Source organism: Neofelis nebulosa, chromosome 9 (assembly GCF_028018385.1).
Source record: "Neofelis nebulosa isolate mNeoNeb1 chromosome 9, mNeoNeb1.pri, whole genome shotgun sequence".
Classification (NCBI taxonomy): Eukaryota; Metazoa; Chordata; class Mammalia; order Carnivora; family Felidae; genus Neofelis; species Neofelis nebulosa.
The window spans coordinates 49,088,778-49,095,331 of record NC_080790.1 but is presented as its reverse complement, the minus strand read 5'-3'; the positions used below and the strand labels follow the sequence as shown (position 1 = coordinate 49,095,331).

The window sequence follows — 6,554 nt, the reverse complement described above, 5'->3', positions numbered from 1 at the left end:
GAAGAAACTGTCATGTGGACTGGCAGGAAGTGGTCAGACAGAATCACAACATTCCTACCACACTGGGCCTGAAAAGAATTCCAGCCCTGTTGGTCAGCCATACCGACATGTCTTGAATCTCTGACCGAATCCTGCGTGGCTTTCTCTTTAGAACTGCAAGTAAGGGGCACCTGGGTGGCACAGCTGGTTAAACCTCTGACTTCAGCTCCGGTCACGATCTCACAGTTAATGAGTTTGAGCCCCGTGTCAGGCTCTGTGCTGACAGCTCAGAGCCTGGAGTCTGCTTCGGATTCTGTGAGTCCCTCTTTCTCTGTCCCTCCCCCACTCACACTGTCTGTCTGTTTGTCTGTCTGTCTGTCTCTCTCTCTCTCCCCAAAATAAGTAAACATTAAAAAAAAAAAAAAAAGAATTGCAAGTAGGGCTGGACATGTGGGCAGACTTGTGGATCCTTAATCAAGACCATCATTAAAAAAGGCAATCCACTTGCCGTGTTATTCCTAACCAGTATTCCTCACACAGAGGCTTTGGTCCACCACCAGAGGCACTTCCCCCAAGTCCAGGCTATCTGAGGCATCTGCAAATGTGGGGAACTCAGAAATAACGCCCCACCGAGGAACATGCAAATGGGAACAAGACACATTCCTAGTCATCTGATTCTTTTTTGTGTGGGCCTCCTGGTCCCAAGCTGACTTCTCCGTTCACTACAGTTAACGCCAGAGGATAGATCAGAAGGGTGGAGCAAAATCCCTGAGTTCAGGGAGTCTGCAAGGCCAGTTTAGTCCCTCGGGGAGATGAAGGAATGAGAAAGTCTAGGTAGGGGGTGTGCCAGCCTTCCTTGGCAGGAACCACGTCAGTCCTTGGAGGCGGGCAGCTTCCACCTGAGCCCTTCCTGATGGCTATTTGCCAGGGGCAGCTAGTCCCACAGCCACACAGGACCTGCTCTGTGCCACTGCAATTCAAGTCAACACAAGGCTTGAGCATCTGGAAGGTGAACGTTCGCGAGCGGGGCAGACGTCTCTCTGATTCCAACAGGGAGGCCCTCCCAAGCCAGCTCCGGCAGCTTCCCTGAAACCACAGCTGTCTTACACCTTACTCTGATACACTGGAGCCCAACCTACATGTTTCGAAGGTTCTACAAATGTTTGAATCAAATTACATTTTTAAAAATGTTTTTCAAACCAGAAGCAGATACAGTCACGTGTGTGATAGGCCAAGCGTGAACAATCGCAGACCCCATGAGCTACAGGTCAACACACTCATGCTCACTTCGGAATAAAGGTTCTCCTGCCAAAACCGTGCATATGTTTGAACACATGTAATTAATTAGGAAAGCTGCAGTTCCAAAAAATGTCTTTTAACAATTCAGACCGCAGCAAGTCTCCTCATGCTGCAAAATCGGATGTGTACATACTGCCACCCTGGCTCACGTGGGCCATGCTCAGTTAAATGCCAGGCAACCCTCAGGGGAACCATGGAGTGCTTGCTCATATAAAGATCTAAGAGTGAACGGTACAGCAAGGAGTGACCACACAACATGCTGCACCGTGTATCACTGGCAGCTTTAGTGCTTGTTTTAGCCTCAGAGTGCTCGGCAAGCTTTTGGGTGCCACCTGGGTGGCTCAGTCAGTGGAGCATCCAACTTCGGCTCAAGTGATGATCTCGCGGTTCATGAGTTCGAGCCCCACGTCGGGCTCTGTGCTGACAGCTCAGAGCCTGGGGCCTGCTTCAGATTCTGTGTCTCCCTCTCTCTCTGCCCCTCCCCTGCTTGCACTCTGTCTCTCTCTCTCTCAAAACAAAACAAAACAAACAAAAAAACAAAAAACAAATACACATTTAAAAAATTATTTTTAAAATAATAGTTCTCGGCAGGCTTTTAAAATACCAACTCAGCAATGCAGGGCCATGCTGTTACCATCCCCTCCTATAACTGATGAAGTGAAAATGACAACTGAAGTTTGGACTCCACCTGCCAAATTAAATTAACCTTTCCCTTCCCTTCCCTCCCCTCCCCTCCTCTCCCACCCTTCCTTCCTTCCTTCCTTCCTTCCTTCCTTCCTTCCTTCCTTCCTTCCTTCCTTTCTTCCTTCCTCCCTCCCTCCTTCCCTCCCTCCCTTCCTTCCTTCCTTTTGCTGTGTTAAAGGTTTTAAGTGATTACTAGAGAGAAACAGGCATTGGAGTTTCTGAAAATAATTTTAATAACATAATTAACATTTCATAATGATACACTATGTTTTGAGCAAGTGTTTTCTGCCAAAAAAAGATATAGTTTGAAGAACCTGTTCATCTATTCCTTTCAATCAGATCCTTTGTAATTAAGGAATGCAAACAGTTTTCACATAGGGTTAGTGAGTCAACATCATAAGCAATTTTTCCTGTATTCCTCTTTCAAAGTTCTGGGTTGTTTTAATCAGAATAACCTGAATCTACAAGGGATCCTGCTTAAAAGTGTTATCACTACCAATGGCTGGCAGTCATAATTTTCACAAGGCCATGGTGCTAATACAAAACACAGGGACGCATTAATAGTGAGGGTGTCTGGAGGCTGTACCCATCATTCCAGACCCTCCATTTCAAATTTTCATGTTCTTCATGACAATGTCATTGTTTCCATTATTCACTGTATGTTATAAGCTAGAGTTATCACAGAAAATAACATGCAACAAAATATTGGGCTTTTTTTTTTCCATTTTACTCATTGATATGCCATATAAGATTTAACTTAAGGAGTTTATTTTAATTATTTATTTTGAGAGCGAGAGCATGAGTGGAGGAGGGGCAGAGAGAGAGGGAGAGAGAGAAATCCAAGCAGGTTCCACACTGTCAGCATGGAGCCTGACTCGGGGCTTGATCCCACAAACTGTGAGATCATGACCTAAGCCAAAATCAGGCTGACTCAGCCAGGCAGGCACCCATCCCTTAAGAGTTTTAATGCTAAAAAAATTTTTGAATCACTAGATCATTCAATACATAGAAGAAACCCAATATATTTAGCAGGAAGGGATTAAAGAACAGATCTTCTTGATTAGAAGGGCAGAAATCAGATGAGAGTTGATGTGCTTCAGCAGAGCCCCACGTACAAACTTGGGGCTCAAAAAGATAATTGTTGAATTATCAGTGTAGCAGAAATGGCAGTCTGTTGCTCCTAAAATTGGGAAAGGGAGAAGCTTTGGAAACAGAGACACAGAGAAGGCCACGGAGGCAGTTTTGCTTGTCCTAGGAGAACCAGGTTCCTCCAGGCAAGGAAGCAGGCCTTTCTTCGTGTGAGGCAGGGCACCCCAGAGAGATGGCAGTGAATGGGTAGTCACATGTGGCCACTGACCACCAGGGCCAGCATAGCAGTGGTGTCGGCGTAATGGAGAGAATATCAGGAGCCATGAGGTCTCTGGGCTTGTGGTAGAAGAAAAGTAATGGTCAAATGATTTAGAGGGAAGAAGTCCAAAGGAAAGTGCAGCTTGAAGTGAGTAGGAGCAAAGCACAGACTAGGAATCATTCATGTATTCATTCACTCACTCATTTATTGACTAAGCACCTATTAACACAAGCATGATACTAGAGGCTGGGGTTACAGAGATAAACAAGCTCCAGTCAGTGTCTCTCTGGAGGAGGCAGGTATTATTCCCAAAGGGGAGCACAGGGAGAAAGAGAGGATGGGGGGACAGAGAAGTGAGTCTCCAAGAAGAAATGGGAATTGCAATCAAGTGGGTAATAGCTGAGGATGGGGCAGGAGGAGCACATTCCAACAGAGACAGTACTCATGTAGAAAGACAAGATTTGATATGGAAATCTATATAGTTGGGGAATAGCAGGTGGGTCAAAAGGAATGAAGCACAAAGTGAAAGGAAAGGAACAGCAAGAGATGATGCTGTTGAAGGGACCTGGCATACTCTGCTAGGGAGCTTGGACTCTCCCCTGTTGGCACTAGGGAGCCAAAGAGGACACTAAGCTGGGGACAACACAGTATTCATAATCTGCATGCACACTTCCCTTTGCAATTGTTTCACTCCATTTGCTTGTGTGTCCTCCCACAAAAACTCCCTGAAAGCAGGAACTATCTTTGTCACCTTTTTCATCTTTACATCCTCAGAACTTAGTGTAGTGGCTGGAATGCAACAGGAACTCAACACTTATATTTTACAAACTGGTAAATGAGTGAGCAAAGTGCCAAGTAGGGAAGGACAGTTTAAGTGGACAAATGCACTCGAGCATGGCTTAGAGAGCACTGGCCAGGGCAGAGGCTGAGAAGTCAGGAAGGGAAACCATCTGAAATATGACAAATCAGGAGCCACTAGAGACAGAATCCACATGTCCCCAGGAGCACATCGAGGAAGTGGACAGAACGATGACCATCGGTGGAGATACCTTACTTAGAGTAGATGCCACTCAGTCACCTTGGCCTCGGGAAGCAGTCTGAACTCCTGGGCTGTGTTATGAGCTGAGCTGTGTCCCACAAACAAACAAACAAACAAACAAACAAACAAACATATGGTGAAGTTTTAACCTCAGTACCTCAGAATATGACTTTATTTGGAAATAGGATCTTTGCAGGTTTGACCATGTAAAGATGAGGCCATTAGCATGGGCCCTCATCCACTGTGGCTGGTGTCCTCATAAAAAGGGGAAATTTGGGCTCAGACACACACACAGGGAAGACGATGTGAAGACACAGGGAGAAGACAAAAATGCTACAGGAAGCTACCTGGCTACTAGAAGCTGGGGAGAAATCTGGATCAGATGCTTCTCTAGTGTCTTCAGAGGGAGCCTTGCCCTACTGATACTTTTTCTAGCATCCAGAACTGTGAGACAATAAATTTGTCTTACAAATTTATTATCTGTTGTTACCTGTAATTATCAATTGTTCTAATGCATTCAGTTTGTAGTACTTGGTTATAGCAGTCCTAGCGAGCTAGAAGGCTGGTGGTCAGAAGCAGATCAACAGCTGTGGCAGACACCTGTGTTTATCTCCCCAAAAGGCATTTCCCCTTCCTGCTTGCTGCAGGAGCCCTTTTGTTGTGTCCATCTGCCAGGGGCCAAGGCGTGACGGGTCATGCGACTGATCCACGTCAATCATGGCGGTCTCTTTGCCATTCCATTTACCATGTGACCCAGTTCTGCTCACTAGGTCTCACTAAAAGGACTGCTGTATCCATGACATAATTCAGTTGTTCTTGGATATTTCTCAGTCTCTAAAGCCCTGTTTAAAATATTCAGGGCAGACTGTCTCTAGCTGAATCTGGACAGATACTAAATTAATCATCAGTGGGGTTTCTAGACAACCCAATGGAGATGGTAACTGAATTGATTTCCTTGACCACAACCTGGTCAGGTTTGTCCTTTCAGGGGCTAACCTTGGCCTCTAGAGTTTAAACCTACAAATTTTCCCTCATCTGATACCATTATCTCCATCTGACACTATTACCTCAATCTGACAAACATCTCCTGGGTATCTAAATCAGGCAGTGAATCAGACAATATTCTAATCTCAGCACTTGCATTCAGGGATTTCCTAATCTGTAACCTAATGCCACACTGTCTTCTCCATATTATAACATGCACAAATCATCAGGTTAGAACAGTAAGTCTGGGTCTGAGTTTTGCTGCACGTCCTCTGTCCAGCACAGAAGAGTAAGCTCACACCTGATATTTTCCACAGTTAAAACACACGTCCAGTCCTTGCTGTGCCGGAGGCTAATTGATAACCTTAAAGGGTGGAATGGGTCTTCACAGGGACAGAAAGAAAGGAGAGGAGGGAGCTGGGAGACTTAGGGAGAGGGACTTCATGCCCTGCAAGGAGGGGAGATTACATTTAGGAATGGCACAGGCTTTGACACTAGACCCAGGTTCAGTGTCAGCTCCATGATGTACCAGCTATGTGATTGTGGGCAAATGATTTAGTATTTCTACAGTTCAGTTTGGAAATACAACTTGATATTCTTAAGAATTGTGCTTAACAATGGGGCAATCTAAGTAATGCACCCAGCATGGTGTCTTGTGACCAGCAGGTTACCTCCCAGGATATGTGTGTGGCTCTGAGTCACACATACAGAATGTCTGAACTTTTATATATTTTTTTCACTGGAAGAATTGGTCCACTGAACACTGAAGACACAACAAGACATGTTCCCATCAAACTGGTCAGGTAGTCCTGTCACTTTCACCTCAGAGTGTGTCACAAACCATTTCTCCTTATGATCTTCCATTTAGTTCCCCTGAATTAAAGCGATGACTCTTAACTGGCCTCCCTGCCTCCATTCTCTCCCAGTCCTCCAGTCGAACCTCCAGTGAGCCACCAGAATTGTTATTCCAGAGCAGGGACTGGTTAACTACAGTCACAAGCAAATCCAGCCCATTGCCTGCTTTGTACATAAAGTTTTATTGGAACAGAGCCATGCTCATTCATTTATGTCCCATGGCTGCTTTCCCACTGTAGTCGCACAGCAGAGTAGTTGTAGCAGAGACTGTAAGACCTGCAAAGCTTAAAATATTTACTCTCTGGTCCCTCACAGAAACATTTTTCTGGACTCTTGATAACTTGTTCTAGTAGTACACGCCCCCCA

The 6,554-nt window shown here is 45.3% G+C and overlaps 1 protein-coding gene across 6 annotated transcripts in view; it reads right to left on the bottom strand.

Annotated features, from left to right (window-relative positions):
- Positions 1–6,554, bottom strand: part of EVA1A (eva-1 homolog A, regulator of programmed cell death) — a 49,858-nt gene that overhangs the window by 31,910 nt on the left and 11,394 nt on the right. The gene's annotated exons all lie outside the window — the stretch shown is intronic.